This window comes from Mixophyes fleayi, chromosome 6 (genome assembly GCF_038048845.1).
Source record: "Mixophyes fleayi isolate aMixFle1 chromosome 6, aMixFle1.hap1, whole genome shotgun sequence".
NCBI classification, from domain to species: Eukaryota; Metazoa; Chordata; class Amphibia; order Anura; family Limnodynastidae; genus Mixophyes; species Mixophyes fleayi.
Window position 1 is genome coordinate 139,815,854 of NC_134407.1, and position 15,854 is coordinate 139,831,707.

Sequence of the window (15,854 nt, forward strand, 5' to 3'; positions counted from 1 at the left end):
GGAGGATGTACATGAGAATGTGTCAGTGATTTTATAGTCCCATTGTGTGTTGGGTATGTGGACTGTGTTTGTTGGTAGGACATGGGTGCAGGTTTTGCATTTTTTGTTTTTGCAATGGAAGGTGCTAGTCTCTCATGGTGATGGGAGGACACTTCTAACGAGGAGATTTCTTAAGCTGGGAGGCTGTTTGTATGAAAGGAGATGTAAATCTGGGAATATTTCCTTTAGTCTACTGTCTTTCTGAAATATGGGTTGAAAGTCAGCAGCAATTTTCCCCAAGATGTTCATGTGGGGACTGTAAGTGACCACTAGGGGCACCCTGCTGTTAACCTCCTTCTGTTTGTAATCTATCCTTGTGGTAGGAATTTATTCCTCAGTGATACCAGGTGTTGTTTTCTATCTTCACTGTCTGAACATATCCGAATGCATCTCAGAGCTTGGCTGTAAATGATGGACTTCTTTGTGTGTCCTGGGTGAAAGCTGTTCCATCTCAGATATGCTGGGCGGCCTGTAGGTTTATGATAGACTGATGTTTGTATAGTATTGTTTTTATTGTATAGGGCCATGTCCAGAAAATGTATCTGAGATAGTGAGTAGTTGAGAGTGAGTCTAATGGTTGGGTTAAATTTGTTGAAGTTTTTATGGAAAGACAGCAGCTCATCTTCAGAGCCAGTCCAGATAAGTAGCAAGTCATCAATATAACGGAAGTATGCTAGAGTTTTCTTTGTGCAAGTTGATAAGAATTCCTTCTGTAGTTTAGCCATGAAAAGATTAGCATACTGAGGTGACATCTTATTACCCATGGCACTTCCCATACACTGCAGGTATATGTCTTTCCCAAAAGAAAAGTAATTATGATTGAGTAGAACCTGATCAACTGCAGGGTTGGCTCCATGGCTAGACTGTATTTTTGAAGGTAGTATCGGCATGTGGCTATGCCATCCTTGTGGGGTATGTTAGAGTACAGAGACTCCACATCCAAAGTTGCCAGTATTGAGCCTTCTGGTAGTGGACCCAGGGCTGAAAGTTTGCAGAGAATGTCTGTGGTATCCTGGATATAGCTGGGTGTTCGTCTCACCAAGGGTTTTAGAATATTCTCTATCCAGCCAGAAATAATTTCTGTGAAAGTCCCAATACCAGAAATTATTGGTCTCCCTGGATTACCTTCTTTATGTATTTTGTGTAACATGTAGAAGGTATCCATTTTGGGATTGTCTGGTATAAGGTCCAGTAGAGAGGATGATACAGTGTTGAAACCATTTATGATCTTTAAAAGTTTTACTGTGTGGTGTTTGGTGGGGTCTTCCATAATCAGAGTGTAGTATTTTTATCCGAGAGCTGTCTGTATGCTTCCTGAATGTAATCTGATGTGTACATAATTACTACAGCTCCTCCTTTATCTGCTGGTTTAATGATGATATCGTTGTTAGATTTTAATGATTTTATAGCATTCCCCTCCTCCACATTGAGATTGTGTGTCACTTTGTGGTGTCTGTCCAAAATCTCAGATATAACTTTTTTTTCTGAAACAGTCTATATAGTGATCCATGGTTTGGTTGTGCCCCAGCTGTGGGGTCCAGTTTGTCCTCTTTTTCTTTCTAGGATTTTCTTGTTGCATATCAGTTTGTAACGCGATGTCTGTTTTGTCATAAAATAATTCCTTTAGCCGCAATCTTCGAAATAATTCTTCCACATCACTGCAAAAATGAGCTGCGTCGAGTGGTTTTGTGGGACAGAATGTAAGTCCTCTGCATAAAACACTCTTTTCCACTGTGCTTGGCTCATATTGTGAGAGGTTCACAACAGATGACGATGTATCCAAATTTTTATGTGAATTTTGCCTTTTGTCTGGCACATTGAGACCAGCTTTCATCCTTAGTCTGTTGAGTTTCTGTTCCTTATTCGTCATTAGGTGATGTTGTAATTTATAAAAGAAATCATGTAGTACTCTCCTGGTTGGGTATGACACAGGTCCTTGTATTGTGGTATTTAGGGAATTAATCTTATCTTGCATAGTTCTCCTTTTGTCATAGTCCAATAAGGCAATTTCGCAGTCGTTCAGATGATCTGTAGCAAAGTTTTTGTGAAAAGTGAGTATTGTAGGTATCGAGTTGGATTCCTGATCATGAGGCCTTTGGGAATTAGATTCTCTTTTTTGCATCTGGATAGGAAGAAGATGTCGCTATTCAGTTGTGCCAGTTTCTTTAGTAGGTTTTTAAGATCCATCTGTGTTCGGTACATTGGGGTATTTTCCATTATCAAAATGTGTAGCAAAAACAGCCAGCAAACACAAATGTTACACTTGGTTAGTGAAGACAAAACTCCACTATAAAGGGTGTCAAAGATTTTATTGTCTGAATTTTTCTTTTATAAACCTCTAGGAAGGCAATTTTCCTTAACCACTACAGTTCATTAGAGTTTAAATGTGATTTGCAAAAAGTGTTTTTCATATAATGAGGAAATTAATGTTTTTTTAAAATAAAAATATACAACATACCCTTATTGGCATAGAAATTTGATTTCCCCTCTTTTTTTTTTTTTTTTTACATTACTATATCATTAAAATTATTATACTATTTATCAAAATCAGATCTACCCTTAAACTTAACATATGCCTTTTTCTATTGTTTCTGTATAAATAAATATATATATATATATATATATATATAAAAATAAATAAATTGGTGGTTCCCAAAGTGTGCGCTGCGGCTCCCAAGCGTGCCACGGCGCTGTCACAGGGGTGCCGCGGGCCAGCCATAGAAAAAAACAAACACAAAAACTTAACAATCCGAGCGGCGCCGGGACCCAGCATCCACCTCTCTCACGCAGCTTGTCACTGAATATCGACATTCAGCGACAAGCTGCGTGAGAGAGAAGGATGCTGGGTCCCGGCGCCACGCGAATTGGTAAGTTTTTGTGTTGTATGTTTTTTCTATGGCTGGCCCGGGGCAGTGGAGGGGGGACACAGCGCGAGAGGGGCAGTGGAGGGGGGACACAGCGCGAGAGGGGCAGTGGAGGGGGGACACAGCGCGAGAGGGGCAGTGGAGGGGGGACACAGCGCGAGAGGGGCAGTGGAGGGGGGACACAGCGCGAGAGGGGCAGTGGAGGGGGGACACAGCGCGAGAGGGGCAGTGGAGGGGGGACACAGCGCGAGAGGGGCAGTGGAGGGGGGACACAGCGCGAGAGGGGCAGTGGAGGGGGGACACAGCGCGAGAGGGGCAGTGGAGGGGGGACACAGCGCGAGAGGGGCAGTGGAGGGGGGACACAGCGCGAGAGGGGCAGTGGAGGGGGGACACAGCGCGAGAGGGGCAGTGGAGGGGGGACACAGCGCGAGAGGGGCAGTGGAGGGGGGACACAGCGCGAGAGGGGCAGTGGAGGGGGGACACAGCGCGAGAGGGGCAGTGGAGGGGGGACACAGCGCGAGAGGGGCAGTGGAGGGGGGACACAGCGCGAGAGGGGCAGTGGAGGGGGGACACAGCGCGAGAGGGGCAGTGGAGGGGGGACACAGCGCGAGAGGGGCAGTGGAGGGGGGACACAGCGCGAGAGGGGCAGTGGAGGGGGGACACAGCGCGAGAGGGGCAGTGGAGGGGGGACACAGCGCGAGAGGGGCAGTGGAGGGGGGACACAGCGCGAGAGGGGCAGTGGAGGGGGGACACAGCGCGAGAGGGGCAGTGGAGGGGGGACACAGCGCGAGAGGGGCAGTGGAGGGGGGACACAGCGCGAGAGGGGCAGTGGAGGGGGGACACAGCGCGAGAGGGGCAGTGGAGGGGGGACACAGCGCGAGAGGGGCAGTGGAGGGGGGACACAGCGCGAGAGGGGCAGTGGAGGGGGGACACAGCGCGAGAGGGGCAGTGGAGGGGGGACACAGCGCGAGAGGGGCAGTGGAGTGTCTGGGGGCAGAGTGGGCATTTTTGCATACAACTAAATAAGTATTTCTGTCCTGACCTAAAAACTTATTACAGTTTTTTGACCCAACTACTTCTAAAACAGGACTGCTCAGTAATTATTTTGGAGGAGTGCCTTGAAAAAATTATGGAGACTCTAAGGGTGCCGCGAACTGCAAAAGTTTGGGAACCACTGATATATATACACACACACACACACACACACACACACACACACACACACACACACACACACACACACATATATAGGATACAGCACTCCCTAGTGTAAATATCATGGATGATATTGATATTATATGAAAGCATTCAATAGTGGATGAATTGTCTCCTGCTGTGTCTGAAGTTTAATGTAATAATTCGTCCAGACCCTGTCTCCCTTGTACTACTCCACTCGTCCAATCAAGAATCTAATCAGGACACTTAAGAAAAAACAACAGCTGTCCTGTTGGGAAGAGGGAAGAAAAATGTATCACTTCTGGTCAGTGCCGTAACTAGACATTTTAGTGCCCTGGGCGAGACAGGGCACCGGCGCCCATCATCTAAGTGGGAGTGTCAATAGTCGAGTGGGCGTGGCTAGTTCTAAACCGCACTGAAACCCCTCCCTCCCCATTCTTCACGGTCTGGCTTTGTAAGGATCTTTATGTAATAAGCCTCCATAGAATCAAAGTACTTTAAATGCAGCTGTCACATGCTAGCTGTATAAAAAATGAATTGTTTTTTTAAATAAAACTCACTGAAACAAATTAAAACATAATTGTAACTGTACCATCTGTATCACACTGCTACTTCATCCCATTGTGCCCTCCATCACAGTTTCTCCTTTATCACACCGTGCCATGGAGCCATCTTTATCACATTGTGCCCCCTTATCGCCATCACACGAAATTATTATATATATATATATATATATATATATATATATATATATATATATATATATATATATATATATATATATATATATATATATATATATATATACACACACACACACACACACACACACACACACAATATAAAGAGCATCCTAGTGTCCGCCATACCATACAGAGAGCATTCCTGTGACCTCCACACCATACAGAGAGCATTCCTGTGACCTCCACACCATACAGAGAGCATTCCTGTGACCTCCACACCATACAGAGAGCATTCCTGTGACCTCCATACCATACAGAGAGCATTCCTGTGACCTCCATACCATACAGAGAGCATTCCTGTGACCTCCATACCATACAGAGAGCATTCCTGTGACCTCCATACCATACAGAGAGCATTCCTGTGACCTCCATACCATACAGAGAGCATTCCTGTGACCTCCATACCATACAGAGAGCATTCCTTTGACCGCCATACCATACAGAGAGCATTCCTGTGACCTCCATACCATACAGAGAGCATTCCTGTGACCTCCATACCATACAGAGAGCATTCCTGTGACCGCCATACTATACAGAGAGCATTCCTGTGACCGTCATACCATACAGAGAGCATTCCTGTGACCTCCATACTATACAGAGAGCATTCCTGTGACCTCCATACTATACAGAGAGCATTCCTGTGACCTCCATACCATACAGAGAGCATTCCTGTGACCTCCATACCATACAGAGAGCATTCCTGTGACCGCCATACTATACAGAGAGCATTCCTGTGACCGTCATACCATACAGAGAGCATTCCTGTGACCTCCATACTATACAGAGAGCATTCCTGTGACCTCCATACTATACAGAGAGCATTCCTGTGACCTCCATACTATACAGAGAGCATTCCTGTGACCTCCATACTATACAGAGAGCATTCCTGTGACCTCCATACTATACAGAGAGCATTCCTGTGACCTCCATACTATACAGAGAGCATTCCTGTGAACTCCATACTATACAGAGAGCATTCCTGTGACCTCCATACCATACAGAGAGCATTCCTGTGACCGCCATACCATACAGAGAGCATTCCTGTGACCGCCATACCATATACAGAGAGCATTCCTGTGACCACCATACTATACAGAGAGCATTCCTGTGACCACCATACTATACAGAGAGCATTCCTGTGATGGAGAGGGTGCAGAGGTTACAGCTGTATTTTGGGGGTCCAGGAGTCAGAATTGACAGGTGTCAGGGATCAGAAGGAAGGGAAACATATCTGGATAGAAACAGAGGGAACTGATATGCAGGGCAAGGAAAGGTCAATGATGGGGGCTCTGTACTGTACCGAGAGTTGGGAGGGGCACTGGAGTCATAGTTATCAGGAGCAGAGGTGAGAGTGTTGGTGGAACGCAGGGCTGTCAGAGGAGCTGGGGATGCTGGGAGGGGCAGTCCTGGAAGAGGAGAGAGCTGCTAACACACAGCATGTGATATAACAGACCAGTGCTTAGGGAGAGAACAACTAATGGAGCTGACAGATCCCCCTCCCCCTCACTTACTTAAGGTCTGTTCTCAGCTCCCCGCAGTGTTGGCTCTTCTGCACTGACAGCATGGTGACATCATCAGTGATGCTGCAGTGACAGGGAGCCGGCTTTTTTTTCATAGTCCTTTCATGGACCAGCCACCACACTAGCCCCTCCCCCCTCTCGCGGCACCCCCCCTCCCCCAACTCACGTGTGGGGGGGCGGGGCCACAATTTTTTTTTAGATTTTTTTTTTTTGTTTACTATGTAACACAGAGGGGAAGGTAGCGGGCGACTGCTGCGCCCCCTCGGGCTTGCGCCCGGGGCGACGGCACCGCCCGCACCACCCTAGTTACGGCTCTGCTTCTGGTTTAGGATGCAACTGGAGCCTGGAATACCGCAGCTTACACCTAGACATTGCGAACATGTTATTATTTTATTTGTAGTACCGTTTTAGGTTTTTTTTTAAAAACCCATTTGTCATGTCCTATGTTTAATGTTTGGCTTTATACAGGTAACAGAATTTCATGGGGCCTTAAAAAAACCAAAAAAAAAAACCATATATATATATGTTTTTTACATGTTTGATGACCAGCGATGACAACCTGACAATACAGGTATCACTTGCAGGAAGGCATATATATATATATATATATATATATATATATATATATATACATATACCACGGGACTATAAAATCACTAACACATTCTCATGTACATCCTCCAATGTGGTGTACATGCTACAGTATAAAAGGTGCCCTGTGGGAATTTACATTGTACAGACTAAGCAGAAACTACAATCCAGGATGAATCTGCACAGACACACAATAAAGAAAAGTTTGGACATACCCGTGGGTAAACACTTCTCTGGACCAAGACACAGTATGACAGATTTAAAAGTCCCAATACTGAAAGGTCTTTTTAAAAATGACAGGAAGAGAAAAATCTGGGAATTTAAGCTTATAAGAACATTCCACTCATTGACACAAGGGCTCAATCTAACATCTGGATTTATGACCCACTGCTGTGGGGTGTGAAGTATGCCCAAGTAAAGTAACTCCAGGGGGTAAATGTGTCAAGCTGAGAGTTTTTCGGCATGTTTGAAAAGTGGAGATGTTGCCTATAGCAACCAATCAGATTCTAGCTTTCATTTTGTAGAATGTAGTAAATAAATGATAGCTAGAATCTGATTGGTTTTTCAAACCCGCCGGAAAACTCTCAGCTTGATACATTTACCCCCAGATCTCTGAACTCATAGGACTTTATGCTTTCATCGTAAGAAAAACATCAGTTTTATTACTTGAGCTTATCTTAATGATATAACCCCCACCCCCCCTTACAAATTTCTTGATGTAACAGCTCTTAAATGTTGTGCCTGTTTCTCCGTCATTCATTTGTAAAGTTGCCTGATGAAGGGGCCTCTGTGCTCTGAAAGCTAGCAAATATAATAATATTTTTTTGGGTTAGCTAATAAAGGGATCACTCCTAATATACTTTTGTCTTTTTTGACACGAAAGTATTTAACATCTAATAGATTTTTCTGGCTAAAACGGTACTGCAAAAATAATTTTTTTACATTTTTTTTTTTTGCTACACATCTATACAACATCACCTGTGTATTATAGATCGGTGGCGTAACTATCACTGGTGCAGCAGGTGTGGTGCACTGGAGCCCATAGATATATTGGGGACCGCTGCATGGGGAACTAACGAGCTGTTGGCCCGGTTCCCTCCTCCCTGCTTCCCTCCACCGGGGCCCACAGCTCACTAGTTCCGCCTCTTTTATAGAGTGTATACATTCCAGCACATATCTACTAAAAGTTATATTACTTATTTAAACTGAAGAAAACTGCAACAAATATATGTGGCTAACATCATAACCTAGTGGTTGCCAAAAAATTATCTAAATTTTACAATGACACTTTTTGTTAGCAACTTTGACTTGATAAAATGAGAAATTTAAAAAAATTGCTGGTAGTGACTGGTAAAAAAACTTATTTTAAGACTGCAACAGAAAACTATATTCTAATCTGCCAACTGTATTGTATAGTTTAACATTTACAGCAAGAAAAATAGGAATTACAGGATACATGCACTACCAAGGGTGAAAGCAGACTTTGTTCAAATCTTTAACACTGTAACATTCAGAACCACATTTACTCTTCAGCTGATGATATTCTTTACTAGTGCACCAATAATTTTCAGCTAATGAATACACTATAGATCTTTAAAACACTTTTTTTGACTGCTGTTTGACAATTACAGTATACTTGGAAATATCCACAAAACAAAATGTCTTACATACATCAGCAAAACTGAAATTTGGTGGTCTGCCCAAATTGTTTTTGCAAGGCAACCTTAGCACATATGCAGTCATTGTCTGACCGCATCTACTGTCCTTCCTGACTAACATATAATATATCCCCATTGTATGTTGATTGGGATCATTTACGGCCAGTTAAGTCTAAGACATCCTTACTGGCAATAGAGCAAGATCATCCATTAGGCAACCTAGGCTTTCGCCTAGGTCCCAGTGGGCACTTGCGCTAACCCAGGTTATTTTTGACAGAGTGGAGAAAAGGGGGCTCAAATCAGCATCCTTCCTAGGGGCCCAAAGGGACTTAGTCAAGCTCTGACTGGCAATCAAAATAGCAGTATGTATGTATGGGCACCTTTAATGTGGACACATAACTATAATACAGTGGAGGCAGCCATTTTGTGAGCAATATTCTGCCTATAAATTCATTAGATACTACATAGCTATATAGTAAGGTTGAAAAAAAGACAAATGAGGGCGGTTTGAGAAATTTAAAAACTGCTCATCCTCGTAGTTCTGTGGGTAAAAATGCTTTGTTAATGATAGAGGTCAGAGGACAATGGCCAGACTAGTTCAAGCTGACAGGATGGTGACAGCAATTTAATTGACCATGCATTACAACAGTGGTATGCAGAGGAGCATTTCCAAATGAATAGCATATTGAAATGGATGGGCTACAGCAGCAGCAGACCACATTGCTTCTCAGCCTTTTGGCGAAGATCATGTGTAGATGCCCATGTACACAGTGGGGCTTAAAAGTGTCCCCTGTAGGCGACAGACCATCACCTGGTCCTCTGGCCACTAGGCCAGTTGCTAGAAGCCAGAGGTGCAGCGTGTCGCTGATGCCGAGGTTACCCGAACATAGACTGGTGGATGGGAAAACCTTTGCAATAGTAAGGCACTTTGCACAGCGCCTTTTTTTTTGGCAACACCCTCATTTCTTTGCCCTGCCCATATGGCTGGGCAAGGCATTTTGGTGTACATTCAAGCATCTGATATGATGAAATAGTATATTGAATGTCAGGGCCCAAATAAAACATTGCATTGATACCTAAATTAACCTGATTTTCAACTCGGATAAATGTTTGACCAAATGTTTTTACAAAGGAAACAATTAGCCCAGTAGGAGGTAATTAGGTTGAGGAGACCTGCTTAAGATATGCAGATCACAGACATCCATTGTTTTGATCATGTATTCCACTTCCTAATTGACTTCCTTTCCATAGGCAGTGTAAACACAAGGAACCACTAAATGTAAATAACAGAGCCATATGCCTAGGTGAGATCCTTGTAGACAAAGATAGCATTTGAAGACTACCTATAAAAGATATATAGAAATATGAGCGTCAAAGGAAAATGTCTTCATAGTTCATATTTTGGGACATCTGGGTGGCACTCCATACTGATGAGCAGAAATCACACCAGGGTTGTGAGTGACAGGTATGGGTGGTATCCAGGAACAGCTAAAATCTTGGAAAAGGTATGTCACATTGTCAAAATTTCATCATGTTTGGTATCAAAAGATGGACAGAGTCATAAGGAATTTATAAATGATAAAACTGGATCTCTGTGATGCTCCACAAAAAAGTTAGATCACATAGTAGAATTGGTTAGTAAATCAGGCAACATGCAAATAGTGATTAAAAAAAAGTGTCACAGGCCACAACCCTCTGTGGGTAGAAAGAGGTGTGGAAGTGTCTTTAAAAGGCTGAGACCAAGTATAGCAAAGGGTCAGACTTTTTTGGGAAATTAATTCACATTGATAAGATGTCCATTTTCCTAGCCAATTTCCCATTGCACAGATTATGCAACTCAAGTAAGTGCTATTCTGAATGTAACCCCTTTTATTTTAAACTGTTTTGCTTGTGTATGTCAATCTATTAATTGTTTATTCATTATTTTTTATATCTGTATGCCCTTAACTTTTGTATATTAAATCTATAATTTAACATGTTGCGTCCTTGATACTCTAAAATAGCTTGGCCAAGTTAACCCTTTGAATGCCAGTGTGTGATTTGTTGATACATTTGATTAACAAGCTGTGTGTGCTTATATTTACATTTGTGTAACAGTCTGGAGGTGTGAAAGCTTAACCCTTTGCTTGCTGGTGTGGGTCTTGCTAGTCTGTGAGCAACTAGAAGCCTTGTGTGCCAGTGTAGGACAGTACATTGTGGTCCTATTGCCCATATTCAATAGGTGGTGGCAAACCTGAAGTGTGTGGGGTGCGAGTACTGTTTGGAGGCAATTCAGTAAGTCTAGCCTTAGCCTACCTAGGGGAGAAAAGGCCTGAGCCTTGTGGAGGTGGGCCTGAAGACCCTAGTCTCCTAAGGAGTCTTTTGGCTCCAGAGGTCGGGGGATGTGTTCGTGACATGCACGATGCACTTTTTTTTATGTTATGTGTGTGTGTCACTTTTTTTTTTAAGGGGTTTGGGTACAGACGCTTATGGGCTACACTCTTCCAAAGTTTTCAGAGGCTCCCTATTTATGGAGGGGGGTCTAAAGAGTTAGTTCCTCTGGGAAAAGCCTTAGCCTACCTAGGGGAGAAAAGGCCTGAGCCTTGAGGAGGTGGGCCTGAAGACCCTAGTCTCCTAAGGAGTCTTTTGGCTCCAGAGGTCGGGGATGTCAAGTGGCCCTCCCTAGCTTTGGCGAAGTGGGGCCTAAAGACCCTTTTCCCTCCCTGGGAGCTTTTGGCCTCTGGGGAAGCTGAGGAATGGAGCCCTTTCCCTTTAGGGTAGGAACCCAAAGTCCCAAGCCCCCAGAAGAGTCACTGCACTGTGTGATTTGCACACACCTCAGAGTTTAATAAAAAAAAATATACAAGCCCACACTGGGTTCCACTCCTGTCAGCCAAGAACAGGAAACCGAGGTTGGGAACAGGCTCACCAAAACTGGATATTTGAAAATCGGAAAAATGGTCTGACAATTATCAATTTCTGCTGTAGATGATAGAGTCAGAATTGGTCATAAACATTAATCTATAATCCATCCTGCCTTGTGTCAACAGTGGAAACTAATAGTGCTAGTGTTCTGGTCGGGGGGGAATGGTTTCTTGAGCACCATTTAACTACCACAGCCTACCTGAGTATTGATGCAAACCATGAGCATCCCTTTATAGCCACTGTCTATCCATCTTCTAATGACTACTTCCAGCACGATAATGCGGAATATCCTAAAACACGTCATGTCAAGTTAGTTCTACGAACATGACAATGATTTCAGCGTACTCCAATTGACTCCAGAGTCACCAGATCTCAATCCAATAAGGCACCTTTGGAATGTGGTGTAACAGAAGATTTGCAGCATGTACAGCTGACCAATCTGATGCAACTACACGATACGATCATTTCAACATGGACCATATTCTCTAAGACATGTTTACATCACCTTGTTGAATCTATGTCACAAAGAAATCAGGCTGTTCTGGGGGCAAAAGGGATTCATACCCAGTACTAGAAAGATGGCCACTGACTGTATTTATACATATTAACTAGATCACTTGTAAAGAGTGGTCGTGTTACTTTATTCCATAGATTAAAATTATGCCTCTCAGCATCTTTAAGAGGTATTTGTTACCAAAATAGTATGACACTATACAATACATAAGTCGCAATGTTCCACTCATGCTAGGTAATCCATTTCATGTAAACTAACTGCCTTGTTACACTACGTCACTGGGATAACCTAAGTGTTTTGTTGAATATGGGCTCTCATTGGCTTCTCTATTTGCAGAGTGTTCCAAAGCACCGTGAACGGGGAGAGGGTTCCGACATCTGGATTCAAAAATCATGCCCCTCCTGAACTGATCTGTGTGGGTTCTGGCAGGGGGTTCTTACGATTTGAGGTTGGCAGTGCCCAGCTCCCCCTACAGACTGCTCTCTGTCACACTCTCCTTTTGCTAGAGTTGCAGCTATTTGACTTTTTCTACTCTTATTCAGTCTTAATACAAGGTCAAAGTGCTAATCCTAAATGCCTAGCCTTTTTGATCACAGTGAGCAAATTCCCTAATTGTGTTGTCTATAGCACAGATAGCCTGAATACCTCTACATCACATATCAAACAGTGATGGATAGTTGCTCTAGTAGGACTACAATAGACTTTAACATACAGTGATAACAATACATACTAGACTAATTAGATATTTTATTGTTATTAGCAGGATCATACGGTCATATTTAAAAGCATTAAAACAAAATAATTTTATTTTACTCACTATACTGACACTTGAAACAAATTGGATACTTTTGGAAGATGAACTGGGTTTTAATAGGGCATTGGACTTTCCTTCCTATTGGCACTATGGTGACATGGTCTGTGTGCTGCGGAACGGAGCTACTGCCGCCCTTACACGGCATTTCATGGACAATACTCTGCATCAGTAATGGAACTGCAAGATATCACCTCTAATGGCTATCAGTTGATATTTTTTAGATAGCTTGGTTCACACATGTCACCTGGTGAATCATGATGCAAATTAATTCAACAAAGCTTAAAATATAATTATATATATATATATATATATATATATATATATATATATATATATATATATATATACATACATATACAGTAAACCAAAGAATCTAGGGCAGTGGTGTGCAGTGCTATATTTTAAAAATGTGAAGCCAACGTGCCTCCTTTGAGCCGGCCTCGCTTCGGCTCCTCTGCCAGCTCAGCCACAAGATCCCTGGAGAGCTTTTCGAAGCTTGGAGCAGGTCTGACATGAGTGCAGTGACACAATGACTGAATGTTGCAGGCTTTTCTTATCGCGTGACAGCGCAACATGCACCAATTCCAGTAACAAGAATGTCCTCCTGCTGTTATTACCACTGGAGGCTGGATATCTAGTGGAGTAATGATAAATTTCATATGTAGAACTATGCATGTGACTGATTTTTGTAAGGCTTTGCACTGGTGTCAATGCCATTACTGCTTGTAAGGCACATTTTTCAAACCTCTATCTATATAATTAAAACCTTCCTTTAATGTGGTTGACATGGGCAACACAATGTCTTAGTGGTTAGCACTTCTGCCTCACAGCACTGGGATAATTTCCCGACCATGGCCTTATCTGTGTGGAGTTTTTATGTTGTCCCCATGTTTGACCTTAGTCTCTTCTCTTGGCCTGTGTGTGAGGGAATTTAGATTGTAAGCTCTAATGGTGTAGGGACTAATGTGAGTTCTCTATACAGCACTGTGCAATTAATGGTGCTATAAAAATAGCTGATGATGATGTGGTTGCACAATTCATAACCCTCCTTAGTTCCTGCCTTCCTGATGTTATTAGATCCCAGTAAATGTACTAATTTAGTAAATTAATAAGCTGTAGTCTCATTAGTTGAGCCTACAAAATGGCTTCCTCCACTATGTGTGATGGGTACACTTTAAAGCTGCCCAAACATACAGCAATTTGGATAGACAAAATAGTGTATGTGTGCACAAAACAGTCAGCAAACACGATCAACATCAGTGAGAAGTTGATTGCCAGAATATCTGGTTGGCTAAAGACCATAAACTACTAGTGTGTGCTATCATTTTCTAATGCAACTAATTTTATCAGGCTGCAAAGCCTAAGCACAGAGTAATGGGATTCACCCAGTCTGTTCACAAACCAGGTGATTCACTGTTAAGACCAAGTGACAATCAACTATGTATGGTAGTCACACTGCTCTCAGTGTATATCCACCACAGGAGCCAGGTATTTATCCGTTCCTTATGCCTACACATGGCAAGACTACAGATACGCACAATAAATGCTGCAATTCATTTGAATCTGTATATTACTCTTCCCTATATGGCAGAGCTTTTTATAATTTTAATAATGAATACTTATTATTTGCCATTTTAACAGGTTTGTATTTTTAGTTACTGCTGAGAAACTAGAATGGAATGTAGTAAATTACATTTTCTAGTAGTCTGATCTATACAGAAACATTCCATCAGAGCAAAACACTATCGTTTGTACAGATAATAGTATTAATCATTTTTATACTAAATTACCAATGAGAGTAGCACTGACATGTTACAATGTGAAAATATTATGCTCCTACGGTTTCCATTTGTTTTCCAATTGCAATATCCAGGGACACTCAAAGCGATCCAGAGCTTTTGTGCACTAGAAGGGAAGTTTTAATTTATCACTGCAGGATCAATACATCATCACCATGTGACATGAGCCAAGGAGGGCAAGGAAGGAGCAAAATATTGCTACACTGTGACATGGCTCAGGCTAGGTAAAGCAGGAGCAAAATATGGTCATATTGTGACATGGTACAGTCTGGTTATATCAGAAGGAGAATAAGATGACCCTGTGACATGGCTCAGATTAGGTAAAGCAAGAACAGAATTTTATCATACTGACATGGCTCAGAATGGATAAAGGAGGAGCAGAACATGGACATGGAAAAGGTGAGGGGTGAGTGAATATGATCACTGACATAGCTCAGGCTGGGTAAAGCAGGAGCAGAATAAGATTAATGTTAGACATGGCTCAGGCTAGAAAAAACAGAAACATGATATGATCACACTGTGCCCTTGGGTAAAGCAGGAGAAAAATATGATCATATTGCGACTTGGCTCAGTCTGAATATTGCAGTATCAGATTGCTATAACACAGCTATGGACTGGGTTTGGCCCTGAAGCACACACTACCAGCTCAGCAATAAAATGCAGACACAGAAAAAGCAGAGGCTGCACTACAGCTCAGCCTTATGGATCATGTGTGTCTGGAGTTAATGGCTGAGCGCTCTGACTGTGGTCTCAGGAAGACCGGTATATGGTATTGATCACCTGTCTCCTCCAGGACAGTCCCTTGATCTCAAAATGGAGGACACGCTGCCCAGCAGGCCCCATCCAGGGGCCACCAGGCTGGTCTGACAGCCTACCCCGTGTCCATGGGAGCAGCACCTCACCTGCCATGTCCCCACTGCGCCGGCTGTCGGTCAGTCTGTCTCAACGCCGGATGCCGACTGACCGCCGGCTCTCACTTCCTTAGCAACAGGCCTAGCAACGACGCGCTCACTTCCTTAGCAACGATCAACATGCCCTGGATTGTACTTCCTTAGCAACGGTAGCGTGGCCACGCCCTAAACTGCAACTGTACCTTATTACTGGTTCTGCAGCTGTGATGGCATTGTAATCTCAGCATGTCCTGTTAGCCCCTGCTGAGACCTGTAGCCCACAGCTGGAGAAGCACAGACCCCCTATCACCACACAACAGCAGGACACAAAATAGGCGTTAA

General features: G+C 43.1%; 1 protein-coding gene across 2 annotated transcripts in view; it reads right to left on the reverse strand.

Annotated features, from left to right (window-relative positions):
- Positions 1–15,624, reverse strand: part of KIF3B (kinesin family member 3B) — a 32,761-nt gene extending 17,137 nt beyond the window's left edge. Inside the window, exon 1 of one of the 2 annotated variants that reach the window (XM_075176520.1) lies at positions 15,525–15,624. The gene's annotated coding sequence lies outside the window, so the exon portion shown is untranslated. Of the gene's footprint in view, positions 1–15,402; positions 15,486–15,524 lie in introns of those variants that run through there. The other variant, XM_075176521.1, reaches the window with a different exon arrangement.
- Between the last annotated feature and the right edge of the window lie 230 nt (positions 15,625–15,854).